Here is a 15,713-nt window from a genome sequence, read left to right as displayed (position 1 = left end):
AGCATAATAAATATGCCATTTACTGTCTATGATTATGAACAAACACCATTTAAATGCAAGAGTAAAAATCTAGGGAGTAGAAAGTACAGATACTCGTGCTAAAATGTACGAAGTAAAAGTCGAAAGTTGGCAAAAAAAATAAATAGTGAAGTAAAGTATAGATACCCGAAAATTCTACTTAAGTACAGTAACGAAGTATTTATACTTCGTTACTTCCCATCTCTGTATTTCAGTGCAAAATATGAAGGCCTAGCCAATACAAAGTTTTAACAATTTCAGCCCAACATATAGGCTATTATTAAGGCCTTGCAAAAATTCAGTGCAAAAAGGTTTTGATTACAACAGCCATTTGGAATGAAAAAAAAATCCTTCCACCAAACACACATATTTTGCCTATGTGTCAATATCCAGATGGTAGCAGGCCACCAGCATTTCCCAGAACCATGGATAGCACTTTTCTGAAACACAGGAGTAGCAGCATACCAACCAAATATTAAAAACTGGTGTAGTAATATGATCACAAATATACTAGGCTATATAGGCTATTCTAAATTTTACACAAAGAATAGGCTATTCATCTTACCTTAATTCTTCTTCTTGAATTTGTACTTTTTGTCTGACCGCACTGCTTCCAGTAGGGTTTTCTCTTGCAATGAGTAGCTGTAGAAATCCACGCAGCTATATCCAAAGTTGTTCTTGACTTGAATCTCACTCTTGATAAGGTCCACAGAGCACCGGTTTTGCTGGTCAGTCCATGCTGCAGTCATCAGGGAAAACACTCTTTCCACATGTGCATTTGTCACAGGGATGCTGAAGAGAAAGGATCCAAGTACAGTCAAATTTGGTGTGTTTGTGCCTTGAAGCAATGCTGACCACTTCTCCACAACAGGAACTGCTCTCTTTACAACCTCCTGCTGGCGTGGCAAAGTCACAAAGTACTCTTCATAGAGTTCATCCATGTTTAGTTTATCCATCATCTGGAGGATCTTCACCACATCACAGAGGTTGGAGAATGTGAATTCACTCTTGAGTCCTAACATTGCCACATGCTTGTGAAAGTTGCTGTCTGAGAAGTCATAACGTTTTTCAAGGTAGCTCAGTGAAGTACTGTAGAAATTAGACAAGTCCTGCTTGATTGCTGTTGCTTTACAGTGTCGAAACTGCTGGAGAAGAGCACAGGTCTCAACTCCAAAAAAGGAGTCTGCCTGTCTCTGCTGGAGCTTTCTCTGAAGAGTGGAGAGAATGTCATATAACTCACACACAGTTACGTTGTCTCCCTCCAACAGCAGAATTATATCATGGAATATCTTCAGTGCATTGTGAAGAAAGGACAGATAGACCTGTAACTCAAGAGGGTGCCCATCACTGTGCTGATCCTTTTCAAAAAGCTTCCATAGCACCTTTGGACAATGTTCCTCTCCTAGTGACAGAAAGTAGGCCTTAACTGCAGGCCAGCTGGCATGAAGCCTTGAGACAGCAGGCCATATACTCAGCCATCTTGTAGGCACATGCCTCAGTAAAGCATGATAGTCTTGATCAACAAATTCAAACAATGATTTCAGTTCTTCTGTGCGCTTTGCAGATGATGAGAAGTGTCTGTAAATCTTGTTAATTGTACATTCAATGTCAATGTCCAGTCTGTCTGCAGCATATTTTGCACCGTTACGCACAATATGAGCCATGCAGTTAGCCTTAATAATGCCTACATTATCTGCCTTCAGCTTTTGATAAACAGATTTGTACTTTCCATAATTCACACTAGCATTATCAGCAGTGTAAGCAGAGATCATCTCCAGTCGTAGACCATTTTCTTTAAGTTTACTTGTTATCTGGTGGTGAATTGATTCTGACGTCTTTGCGCTATCCTCGTAAAAATCAAGAACCCTGTTCATTAACCCAAACTCGGGGGTCCAGTATCTCACTGCCAGTGGGAAAAGCTTGGAGCTCTTTCTGTTTCGCCATCTACCCGGCGCTACTCGGTAAGAAAGCGCGTGTCGCGTATGTTCATTTTGGAGTATGTGGAGAAAATAATAGTGTGAATGTGTTTAAGCTTAAAGGATATTGTGTTTATTAAATGTGCATATGCTTAACTGATGTGTGATAAAGTTAAAGTAAGAGTTAAGTGTATTCAAAGTAAAAGTGCCTTATTTTTCTAACTAGTTTTTTTTTAAAGAGGTAGTACACAATTGAGAGTTACAGTTATTCAAGAGAAGATGTACATTTGTGTTAACTGTTAAAAGAACAGTGCATGTTGTGTGTTGTGCATTGGTGAAATATAATGCATCCATACATTCATTGTAAGTTTGATGAACATGTAATGTTGCGATTTATTCATTACATTTTGAACCTGAAGCCAGCAACACTGTCTCTCGTTTCAATTTTTTATATTTCCCCTTACAGGGGCGTAACACTCTCCACCTGTCTCTCTTTAGTATGTTCTCTCCTTCGTAGCATAACATATTCATATAGTCTATTAATCTAGATTAATCTAATTAATCTAGGAAACGACAACCCAGGTGGTTTACTAAGGAAATTAAGAATAAAGTCAGGAGGAAAAGGGCTCTGTTCCACAATTGGAAAATAACTAATGATTTCAAAATTAAGCAGGAGTATCTAAGTCTACAGGCAGAGTTTAAAAATAACATTAGGCTATCCAAGAGGGATGTAGAAAGAAAAATTGCATTGGAGGCTAAGGATGACATGTTTCTTCCAATATTTTAACTCCAAGAGAGCTCTAAAAGCTGAAATCACTAATTTGCAGGATAGTAAGGGTCTTATAATTGATAACGAAATTGATATAGTAAATGAGTTTAATGATTATTTTTCAAGGGTGTTCACAGTAGAGAACACAAGTAACTTACCACCAATTAATACGAATACAGCATCGTCTATGACCAATATATGTATAACTGAGCCTAGCTAAACTCAAAATAAATAAATCACAGGGCCCTGATGGCATCTTACCTATAGTCTTAAAAGAGATGAGGGATATTATTTGCCGACCCTTAACTTTACTGTTTCAAAAATCCTTTAACTTTAATATTCCAGAAATCGTTATCTGCGGGTGTGGTACCATCAGATTGGAAGCATGCTAATATAACACCCATATTCAAAAAAGGGGATAGAAGTAATCCAGCAAACTATAGGCCAATCAGTTTAACTAGCATTACTGGAAAAATAATGGAAGCTATAATTCAAGTGAAAATGGTAGATTACCTAGATGCAAATAACATTATAAAGGATAGCCAACAAGGATTTAGGAGAGGTAGATCCTGTTTAACGAATCTACTTGAGTTCTTTGAGGAAGCTACAAGTGAAATTGATCACAAAAAGGCCTATGATGTGATTTACTTAGATTTCCAGAAGGCCTTTGATGTTGTCCCCCACAAACGGCTCTTGCTAAAGCTTAAAGCTGCATGGATTTTAGGAACTGTGGCAGCTTGGATCGAAAACTGGCTAACTGACAGGAAGCAGTGAGTAGTTATTAGAGGCACAATGTCACAGTGGGCCTCCGTTCATAGTGGGGTACCGCAGGGTTAAATTTTAGGACCACTATTGTTCCTAATTGACATTAATGATATTGACACAAATACATACAGTAAACTGGTTAAATTTGCAGATGACACCAAGGTGGGCGGTGTAGCAAATACTGATCTAGCAGCAGAGAGGCTTCAACGGGATCTGGATTTAATTAGCGAATGGGCTGATACTTGGCAGATGAAATTTAACACAGATAAATGTAAGGTAATCCATGCAGGGAGCAGAAATATAAAGTACAGATATTTTATGGGTTCCACTGAAATAAAGGTAGCTGATTACAAGAAAGATCTCGGTATGTATGTTGATGCTTCCATGTCCCACTCTCGCCAGTGTGGGGAAGCAATAAAAAAGGCCAGCAGAATGTTGGGTTATATCTCTAGGTGTATGGAGTTTAAGTCAAGGGAGGTGATGTTACACTTATATAATTCCTTGGTAAGACCCCACCTAGAATACTGTGTGCAGGTTTGGTCACCTTACCTCAAGAAGGACATTGCTGCCTTAGAAAAGGTGCAACGAAGAGCTACGAGAATGATTCCTGTTCTTAGAGGAATGTCTTATGAGGAGAGGTTAGCGGAACTGAATCTGTTTAGCCTTGAGCAAAGGAGACTAAGGGGGGATATGATTCAGGTCTATAAGATTCTAACGGGTCTGGATGCTGTTCAGCCAAATGACTATTTCAATATTAGTCTAAATACTAGAACTCGTGGCCATAAGTGGAAATTAGCGGGAGAACATTTTAAAACAAATTTGAGGAAGCACTTCTTTACACAGCGTGTAGTCAGAGTATGGAATAGTCTTCCTGCTAGTGTAGCGGAAGCTAAAACCATGGGTTCCTTTAAATCAGAGCTAGATAAGATTTTAACAACTCTGAGCTATTAGTTAAGTTCTCCCCAAATGAGCTTGATGGGCTGAATGGCCTCCTCTCATTTGTAAATTTCTTATGTTCTTATGCACATGCTCAACTTCATTTGACACAAAAAAGCCCACCTTCCCCAGTGTTTTGTTCAGCAGTGTCAGACAACTCGTTAAGAATCCTGCATCCTAGAATGGGAACCTTCTTAAGTACTACAGTAACAAAGTAACTTAAGTAACAAACTTCTTACTGTTACAAAGCTTTCGGGAAAGCCATCCCAGATAGGGCAGTGGATGATGCAGTCAACATGGGACTGCACTACATCCTGCAACATCTAGAGTTGCCCAGGGACATATACAAGGATCCTGTTTGTGGACTTCAGTTCGGCATTCAAAACTATAACTCACATCCTCTCCACCAAACTCTCCAAATTCATTGCACCCCCTGGTATCTGTCCGTGGATCACCAGCTTCCTGACAGGCAGGACATAGCAGGTGAGGTTGGGAGAATTCACTTCAGGTATACATACATTCAGCACTGGTGCTCCCCAGGGACGTATCCCACTGCTTTTCTCCCTGTAAAGCAATGACTGCACCTCCAAGGACTTTTGCTGTTAAAATCTTTTTGTTTGCAGACAACACTGCGGTCATCGGACTCATCCAAGATGAGAGTCTATACACTCACCTAAAGGATTATTAAGAACACCTGTTCAATTTCTCATTAATGCAATTATCTAATCAACCAATCACATGGCAGTTGCTTCAATGCATTTAGGGGTGTGGTCCTGGTCAAGACAATCTCCTGAACTCCAAACTGAATGTCAGAATGGGAAAGAAAGGTGATTTAAGCAATTTTGAGCGTGGCATGGTTGTTGGTGCCAGACGGGCCGGTCTGAGTATTTCACAATCTGCTCAGTTACTGGGATTTTCACGCACAACCATTTCTAGGGTTTACAAAGAATGGTGTGCAAAGGGAAAAACATCCAGTATGCGGCAGTCCTGTGGGCGAAAATGCCTTGTTGATGCTAGAGGTCAGAGGAGAATGGGCCGACTGATTCAAGCTGATAGAAGAGCAACTTTGACTGAAATAACCACTCGTTACAACCGAGGTATGCAGCAAAGCATTTGTGAAGCCACAACACGCACAACCTTGAGGCAGATGGGCTACAACAGCAGAAGACCCCACCGGGTACCACTCATCTCCACTACAAATAGGAAAAAGAGGCTACAATTTGCACGAGCTCACCAAAATTGGACAGTTGAAGACTGGAAAAATGTTGCCTGGTCTGATGAGTCTCGATTTCTGTTGAGACATTCAAATGGTAGAGTCAGAATTTGGCGTAAACAGAATGAGAACATGGATCCATCATGCCTTGTTACCACTGTGCAGGCTGGTGGTGGTGGTGTAATGGTGTGGGGGATGTTTTCTTGGCACACTTTAGGCCCCTTAGTGCCAATTGGGCATCGTTTAAATGCCATGGCCTACCTGAGCATTGTTTCTGACCATGTCCATCCCTTTATGACCACCATGTACCCATCCTCTGATGGCTACTTCCAGCAGGATAATGCACCATGTCACAAAGCTCAAATCATTTCAAATTGGTTTCTTGAACATGGCAATGAGTTCACTGTACTACAATGCCCCACCACAGTCACCAGATCTCAACCCAATAGAGCTTCTTTGGGATGTGGTGGAACGGGAGCTTCGTGCCCTGGATGTGCATCCCACAAATCTCCATCAACTGCAAGATGCTATCCTATCAATATGGGCCAACATTTCTAAACAATGCTTTCAGCACCTTGTTGAATCAATGCCACGTAGAATTAAGGCAGTTCTGAAGGCGAAAGTGGGTCAAACACCATATTAGTATGGTGTTCCTAATAATACTTTAGGTGAGTGTATATTGGTGGGAGGTTGAAAGGCTGGTGTTTTGGTGCAGTCAGAACAACCTGGAGTTGAACATGCTCAGAACTTTAGAGATAACAATGGACTGGAGATATCCCTCAACACTGTCCAGCCTCACAATATCCAACAGCCCTGTATCAACCATGGAGATCTTCAGGTTTCCGGGAACCACCATTCCCCAAAACCTGAAGTGAAAGACCAAAATCAACTCCATCCTCAAAAAGACACAGCAGAGGATGTACTGTACTTTCTGCGGCAACTGAAGACGTATGGCCTGCCACAAGAGCTGCTGAGACACTTCTACACCGCAGTCATCAAATCTGTCCAGTATACATCCATCACAGTCAGGTTCAGAGCAGCCACAAAAAAGGACAAAAACAGACTGCAGTGAACAGTAAGGATAGCATTAAATATCATTGGTGTTCCTCTGCCTACCCTCCAGGATTTGTACTCTTCAAGAATCAGGATTTCTCACACTCTCTACGCCACAGATGTCAGACTCCAGTCCTGGGGGGCCGGAGCCCTGCACATTTTTGGGTTTCCCCTCGTTTATCACACCTGATTCAACTTCTTGTGCTAATTACCACATAGCTGTTGAGCTGAATCATTTGTGGTGGAACAGGGAAAGAACTAAGCTACACAGGGCTGCGGCCCTCCAGGACTGCAGTTTGACACCCCTGCTCTACGCCAAATTTTTCAGCCCCTCCCCTCCAGCAGAACCCTTTATACCAAAACTACTCCATATAGGAGCAGTTTCTTTCCTCATGCCATCACCTTCTTAAATAGATGACCAGCATCATCTGCTATGCTGCACCTACTCATGTCTTTACACCCTGCCTCACATCCACAAAACACAAATTGTACAATCTCATTCCCATATGTGATGCTCATTATTGCTGTTGACACTTTATGTATATTACTTGTCTTGTATTTAATCAGTATATGGCTTGTATATTGTGTATTGTCCTTCAACTATATGTTTATTGTCTTTATAACTTGTCATGTTAGTTACATGATATGTCTATTGTCTGTATAACGTGAGAGACACCATCAGCCAGAACCAAGTTCCTTGCCAGGGTTAACATATTTGGCCAATAAATCTGATTCTCATCATATACCAGCAGTGGCGGCATGGTGGTGCAGTGATTAGCACTGTTGCCTCACACCTCTGGGACCTGGGTTTGAGTCTTCACCTGTGTGCGGAGTTTGCATGTTCTCCCCGTGTTGTCGTGGGGTTTCCTCTGGGTACTCTGGTTTCCCCCCACAGTCTAAATCCATGCTGAGGCTAATTGGAGTTACTAAATTTCCTATACAGTAGGTGTACATGTGTGAGTGAATGTTGTGTGAGTGTGCCCTGTGATGGGCCGGCCCCCCATCCTGGGTTGTTCCCTGCCTCGTGCCTGTAGCTTCTGGGATAGGCTCTGGACCCCCTGTGACCCAGAAGGATAAGCAGGTTGGAAAATGGATGGATGGATATATCAGCAGCACATAAAATCATGCAGATACAGGTTAGGAGCTCCAGTTAAGGTTCACCAGAATGGAGAAGAAAGGTGATTTAGATGACTTTGAATGTTGATGGTGCCAGACAAGCTGGTATGTGTATTTCAGAAATTGCTGATGTACTGGGATTTTCACTCACAACCATCTCTAGGGATTACAGAGAATGAGCCAAAAAAGAAAAAAAAACATCCCGATTATATTTTTTATCTAAAGCATTGTAGCACCAGCTAGATGGCTCTGCATAGTGGAGCCCAGTAAGTGTACGCATCATGCTAGGAACTTTGTAAATAGCCCCTGTGGATTGTGAATACTTGTGTCGCATGTGTCCTTACCTGTATCATATGTGAACCCTATCCTTGCAAGCCATTGTATAATTTTCCAATCGTCCGTGTGCCTTTCAGTCCAGTGTCAGACCTCCTTGAATTTCATTACTGTGTGTGGTTTGGTTGTTGTTTGCTTCCTGAGTTAGTCCTTTTAAGGACTTAATAAAAAACATTATTTTTACTTTTAAGAGAATCGTTTTGTTTGTGCTGTCACCGCAATGCTTTCAGGTTGTTAGACTGCAACACCAATAATGGAGAAAATGAAATGAACATGAACAATAAACCAAAGTTATGATGCCTTTTGTGAGTATTGGTAATGCCTGTACTGTATGTTGGTTTTTACCACCAACTTTAAGTACAAAAATATTAATCTGAACATTTTACAAGTCAGCAAAATATTTTGGAAATAGAATCTTTATGCAGATCAGTTACGCTGGACCACGCAGTGGCCTCACCCCCTCTAGTGATCTCACACCACGTTATATCATACATGTTTTAGATTAATACATTGCTGCAAATACAGATGTTTTAGCTGCTTAAATGTTTTTCATCACACATATATTATTCTGCACTACAGATGTTAACTCCATTGATGGCCGCAAACTTAAGATTTCCTTTTAAGAAGGCACACAGAAACTTCTCCTGGCAATTTAACCCCCAGAGCAAAGTTAATATTGTATCCACATAAGGGTGGTATTTATAATACTGGTTAATGATTTATGAAATGGAAACATCTCTACTGTCAGCATCGGGTTCGGGCGAACCGGAAATCAGGCGAGTTGCAGCCAGTAGGTCAGGTAACGGGGTTTATTTGGAGGGACGGACATCCAACGAGACAATACAATGACGGAACTGGGGACTACTGACTTAGACACGGACTAAATACACAAGACAAGCTAGACTTAATAGGACACAGGCGAGCACAATCAGGATTGAACACGAGGTAATGAGGGGGGCGTGGCACACATCGGGATCGTACGGAGCAGGGTGTGACAGAACCCCCCCCCCAAAGGCGCGCACACCGGGCGCGCCAGAGGAGAGGCGACGGACGAGACGAACCGGGAAAACAGGACCTGGAAAACAAAACAGAACGTCAACCAAAACCAGGGAACAGGATGGAGACACAGAAGAAGACCAAGGACGAGAGGAAGGACAAGAGACGACACAGAACAGGGAAGGCAGACAGGCAAACAAGGAAGGGAGACACAGAAGGGGAGACAGGCGGAACAAAAGGGCCAGGAGGGAACGGAGGAGGAACAAAGGGACGAGGAGCAGAGACAGGCGGGACAAACGGAAAGGGAGGAGGAACAAGGGGAGCACGAGGGAGCCCAGGCGGGCGACGGGCAGCGGCCGGAGGGGCCGCAGGCGGGAGGGAGAAGGAAGCTGAAGGGGACCACCCAGGGGCCAAGGGAACGGGACGAGGGAGTGACGGAGGGGACATGGAGGGAGCAGGAGGGAACACCGGTGCAGGCAGGCAAAAGGGGGAAGCCGCGGCAGGCGGAGGCGCAGCCGGAGCCGGCGAAGGCGCCGTCCGACGCCCAGCCGGAGCAGGGGGGCCCGGAGGCGACCGACATGGAGCCGGAGGAGGGACCGAGGACCAGCACCGAGGATCCAGGGGGGGACCCGGCGGCGACCGCCGACCCCGAGCCGGAGGACCCGCAGGCAGCCACCGAGCCACAGCCAGGGGCTGAACGGGCGAGCCAGGGGGCAGGGCGGGCGGGACCCGGGCCCTACGCCTATGTCCCCGTCCCTTGCTGGAGACGGAGAGGCGGGGTCCTGGGGGGCGTTGGCTTTGCCGGGGTAAGGGCGAGGGAGTCAGGAAGGAGGTGCCCGAGGGTGTAGATTCGGGCAGAGCAGGGGGCGTGGCTGCAGGTGATGCAGCCGGGGCCGCGGGCGTGGCCTCAGGCGGGCCGGGCAGGACTGGAGAGGCGGCCTCAGGCAGGGCCGCGGGCAGGTGTCCAGCAGGGGGCGCCGCGGTGGGCGCCACCTCAGGCAGTTCAGGCGAGTGGCCAGCAGGGGGCGCCGCGGGCAGAGCGGCGTCATCCTCCGCCGGTGCGACTGCCGGTGAGCAGGGCTGGCCGGACAGGACAGGCGAGACAGGCAGGACAGGAGCCGGCAGGGCAGGCGAGACAGGCAGGACAGGAGCCGGCAGGGCAGGCGAGACAGGCAGGACAGGAGCCGGCAGGGCAGGCGAGACAGGCAGGACAGGAGCCGGCAGGGCAGGCGAGACAGGCAGGACAGGAGCCGGCAGGGCAGGCGAGACAGGCAGGACAGGAGCCGGCAGAACAGGCGAGACAGGCAGGACAGGAGCCGGCAGAACAGGCGAGACAGGCAGTTCAAGAGCCGGCAGAACAGGCGAGACAGGCAGTTCAGGTGCCGGCAGGACAGGCGAGACAGGCAGTTCAGGTGCTGGTAGGACGGGCGCCGCCGTCACGTGGCCAGCACGGGGCACCTCAGAGGGCACCTCGGGTGTGCGGCCAGCAGGGGGCGCCTCGGCGGGCACCTCATTCGGAGCTGCAGCGGGCACCCTTGGTTCCTGGTCTCCAGGGGGTGCCGCCATCACGCGGCCAGCAGGGGGCGCCGCCATCACGCAGCCAGCAGGGGGCGCCGCCATCACGCAGCCAGCAGGGGGCGCCGCCATCACGCAGCCAGCAGGGGGCGCCGCCATCACGCAGCCAGCAGGGGGCGCCGCCATCACGCAGCCAGCAGGGGGCGCCGCCATCACGCAGCCAGCAGGGGGCGCCGCCATCACGCAGCCAGCAGGGGGCGCCGCCATCACGCAGCCAGCAGGGGGCGCCGCCATCACGCAGCCAGCAGGGGGCGCCGCCATCACGCAGCCAGCAGGGGGCGCCGCCATCACGCAGCCAGCAGGGGGCACCGCAACGGGCGCCGCCATCACGCGGCCAGCAGGGGGCGCCGCAGCGGGTGCTGCAGCTAGAGTGGTGGCAGCTGCAGGAACTGCAGGCAGGTCAGGCAGGACAAGCGGGTCAGGTGGGTCAAGCAAGACAGGCGAGTCAGGCTGGACAGGCGGGTCCGGCAGTGCCGCGGGCAGAGCGGCGGCATCAGCAGCAGGCGGTGCCGCGGGCAAAGCGGCGGCATCAGCAGCAGGCCGCGCAGCCACGGGCAGATCAGCGGCGGCAGCAGGCAGCGCAGCCGCGGGCAGATCGGCGGCGGCAGCAGGCGGGTCAGGCTGGACAGGCGGGTAAGGCGGTGCCGCGGGCAGAGCGGCGGCATCAGCAGCAGGCGGTGCCGCGGGCAAAGCGGCGGCATCAGCAGCAGGCGGTGCCGCGGGCAAAGCGGCGGCATCAGCAGCAGGCGGTGCCGCCGCGGGCAGATCGGTGGCGGCAGCAGGCAGCGCAGCCGCGGGCAGATCGGCGGCGGCAGCAGGCAGCGCAGCCGCGGGCAGATCGGCGGCGGCAGCAGGCAGCGCAGCCGCGGGCAGATCGGCGGAAGCTGCAGCAGGCGGTGCCGCAGGCAGAGCGGCGGCAGCTGCAGCAGGCAGGACAAGCAGGGCAAGCGGGTCAGGCAGGACAGGCGGGTCCGCTGGCAAAGCGGCGGAAGCTGCAGCAGACTGTGCCGCGGGCAGAGCGGCAGAAGCTGCAGCAGGCAGGAAAGGCAGTGCCGCGGGCATTAGGGAGCAGGCACCCAGGAAGAGCGTTGCCTCTCCCTCATGCTGCGCTCTACGCGGCTTTCGCCGCTTCCTTCCGGAGCGGCGGGGGTGAGCGGCCGAAGCCGCTTCAAGCTCAGTCTTGCGCTGTGAGAAAGTCGTCTGTCGCTGGGCGGCTGGAGCCTTCGCAGTCTTGCTTACGACCGGGATGAAGGTAGGTGGCGAGCCGGGGGGCGGTTCCCAGTTGGCATACCCCAGGGGGGCCAGCCAAACCGCCGCTCTCTCCCTTAGCAGCAGTAGGTTTCTGCCTACCTCGATTCGCTGCTGTTGCTCACTGGGGTGGACCTTCCTGTGCAGGAGATCCCAACACCGGTCGACCAATCGACGGGCCACTGGATCCTCCTGCAGCTCGAGGAGGTTAGTCCAATGGAGGACTTCTTCTTCCGGGGGGAGACCTTCCCCAGAAGCGCTGAGCTTGTGTGGGAGTTCCGTCATTCTGTCAGCATCGGGTTCGGGCGAACCGGAAATCAGGCGAGTTGCAGCCAGTAGGTCAGGTAACGGGGTTTATTTGGAGGGACGGACATCCAACGAGACAATACAATGACGGAACTGGGGACTACTGACTTAGACACGGACTAAATACACAAGACAAGCTAGACTTAATAGGACACAGGCGAGCACAATCAGGATTGAACACGAGGTAATGAGGGGGGCGTGGCACACATCGGGATCGTACGGAGCAGGGTGTGACATCTACATTATGAGATTTAAACTGATTTAATTGAAAAGCCATGTTAATGAATACCTAACCTAGCCAGAGACAGGTATTAATATTGACACTTTCAAATTTCCATTTTCACTAGAGATAAGGAGTCCAATCCGTGTGTACCGCTTGGACAGAGGTAGATTTGTGTCAGATAATTGTTTGCCCTGCATTAAATTACAGTGGACTGCTAATAGTATTACATGCTCTTTATATGTCGGGAGAAAGCCGAAGATTTTTTTTTATGTATTTTATGAATTAATGGGTAAGAACCTTTGGTGTTTTATATTACTGCAAAGGTGTTACTGATTAAAAAACATCCAATTAGATTGCTTGTCAATGAACTTTTCAACTCAGAACCTTAGTGTCCCAACCCTTTTTGTGAGCTCTTTTAGAATTATAATTTGGTTTTCAATTTATTACTACTTGAAATGAATGCTTTAGTTAAAACTAATGGTTGTTATTAATGTGATCTATGTTTTGTAAACAACCAAACGACTAAAGTAATGGTTTTTGTTATAAAACCAATACATTTGTAACATTTTTGCTGAATTAAGCAAGTGTCACAAGCAGGGGTGCTGCTAAAGATTTTGGGCCCCATGACAGCACATTATATTTGGTTATCATTTGCCACAGGTTAGATCAACAGGTGAACCCTTCTCTCCAGTACCCTGATATAGACTTTTCCAGGGAGGCTGAGGGTGGAACGCATCCTTTGCTCCCCTTTCTTAAAGATTGCCAATCCAGTCTGTCAGTCCAAAGGAACTGTCCCCAATCTCCATTCAAGGTTGAAGTGGCATCTCAGCCAAGCCCAATAACATCAAGACCTTTCCACCTCCGGAACCATAGCACCAAAGAAATTTTTGACTATTTCAGTGATCTCAGCTCTAATGATGGGTCAGTTCATCCAGCTCTATTTCCTCCATGGAAGGCGTGTCAGTGGGATTCAGGAGGTCCTCAAAATATTTCTTCCACTGCCTGACCTTATTTCCATTTGAAGTTAACAGTGCTCCATCCCCACTGTAACCCCTGCTCAATCTAAGGAAGAGAATTTAACTTCCCTGTTAAGGTTAACTGCATCAGTAAATAGAGCTTCTATTAGAGTACAAACTGAAAGCAAGCCATCAGATATTCAGAGATTAAAGGTTGAATTGAAAGAGTTGAAATCACAGTTTTCAGCTCTCAGGTTAAATCCGCAAACAGCCCCGCAGGAAGATAATCCACTAATACAGAGTCAAAGTGCACAGACTATGGATGCTTGTACTTGCACAGTGGTTATTATCATGATGCGGAAATGATGGAAGCAAGGCAGGCATTGAGGGAAAAACAAAGGGACTGTATTATGGCGAACACAAACAGCGAGATAGAAGGAAAGGGACTGCAAGGGATCAAAACTAGGTAAGGAGAGTCAAGGGAAACCATAGTGCGCAAGGCCACAGAGGAGCACATGCAATCAGGAACACTACAACGACCAGACTGGGGAACTCAGGACGAGGAGCCACTATATATACCACAGATTAGGGGCAGACAAGAGGTACCTGGGAGGATCCACACAAGGGGTTAAACGAGGATCAGGTGTGGCTCATTAGAGCCACTCAACAGAGAACATGAGGGAGAAGGCATGCAGGGCGTGACAGTTATTTCTTTGAGAAAGCAAGTAAAGAGGCTGCAGCAGAAGCTGCTTAACAAAGAGAAAGAGTCTATAACTAATATATATATATATAACTGAAGCTGATGTTTTGCAGAGCCTAGCTAAGCTCAAAATAAATAAATCACAGGGCCCTGATGGCATCTTACCTATAGTGTTAAAAGAGATGAGGGATATTATTTGCCGACCCTTAACTTTACTGTTTCAAAAATCCTTATCTGAAGGTGTGGTACCTTCTGATTGGAAGCATGCCAACATAACGCCCATTTTCAAAAGAGGGGATAGAAGTAATTTGTCAAACTATAGGCCAATCAGTCTAACTTATATAACTGGTAAAGTTATGGAGGCTATAATCAAAGAGGAAATGGTAGATTACCTGGACTCAAATAACATTTTGAAGGATAGCCAGCATGGTACATCCTGTTTTACAAATCTGTTGGAGTCTTTTGAGGAAGCTACTCAGGAAGTTGATGATAAGAAGGCCTATGATGTCATCTACTTAGATTTCCAAAAGGCTTTTGATGTTGTCCCCCACAAGAGGCTCTTACTTAGGCCCAATCCAAATTCTACCCCTTACCCCTACACTTCCCCCTACCCCTCCGTTTGGCACGTTCACGTGTAGGGGTAGGGGTGTCTCAATTCTCTTTTGATTGGAGGGGTAGGGGTAAGGGGAAGGGCTAGATAGCCCTCGAAACGAAGATTTTTCGGGACCTCACTTCAAACGAAGGGCTAAGAGAAATTTACAACATGGCTGCCCACTCGAGCAAGCAGACCCATAAATGTAAGTAATTTTTGCCATTACATGTATATTACCATCAATCTTGTGTTTGTGTTTACGGTGATGTTCTGTAAAGAAACGTTTGAAAAAAAATCGCTGCAATCCAGGCAACTGATATGACTGACGGCGACATCTTGGAATTTGTGATAAACATCGGCGCATGTCCTCTGACGTAACGTTAGGAGGTAGTGACAATGGATGATGACGTATAACAGTGTAGTAGTGGTGTCCCATTTCTTAGGGGAAATTGTTTAACCCTAGCCCTTTCCACTTCATTTCAAGGGGAAGGGGGGAGGGGTAGGCAAAGGGGTAGAAAATAGAATTGGGATTGGGCCTTAAACTCAAAGCAACAGGTACTTTAGGATCTGTAGCGACCTGGATTGATAACTGGTTAACAGAAAGGAAGCAGCGAGTAGTTATAAGAGGCACAATGTCACAGTGGGCCTGCGTTCATAGTGGGGTACCGCAGGGTTCAATTTTAGGACCACTATTGTTCCTAATTTACATAAATGATATAGACACCAATATATACAGTAAACTGGTGAAATTTGCAGATGACACCAAGGTGGGTGGTGTAGCAGATACTGAACTAGCGGCTCAGCAGCTACAGCGGGATCTTGATTTAATTAGTGACTGGGCCGACACCTGGCAGATGAAATTTAACATAAACAAATGTAAGGTACTCCATGCAGGGAGCAGAAATATAAAGTACAGGTATTTTATGGGACCTACTGAAATAAAGGTAGCTGATTATGAGAAAGACCTTGGTGTGTATGTTGATGCTTCCATGTCTCAT

The sequence above is a fragment of the Paramormyrops kingsleyae genome, chromosome 19, assembly GCF_048594095.1.
Source record: "Paramormyrops kingsleyae isolate MSU_618 chromosome 19, PKINGS_0.4, whole genome shotgun sequence".
NCBI lineage: Eukaryota > Metazoa > Chordata > Actinopteri > Osteoglossiformes > Mormyridae > Paramormyrops > Paramormyrops kingsleyae.
Note: the sequence above shows the minus strand (reverse complement) of the source record.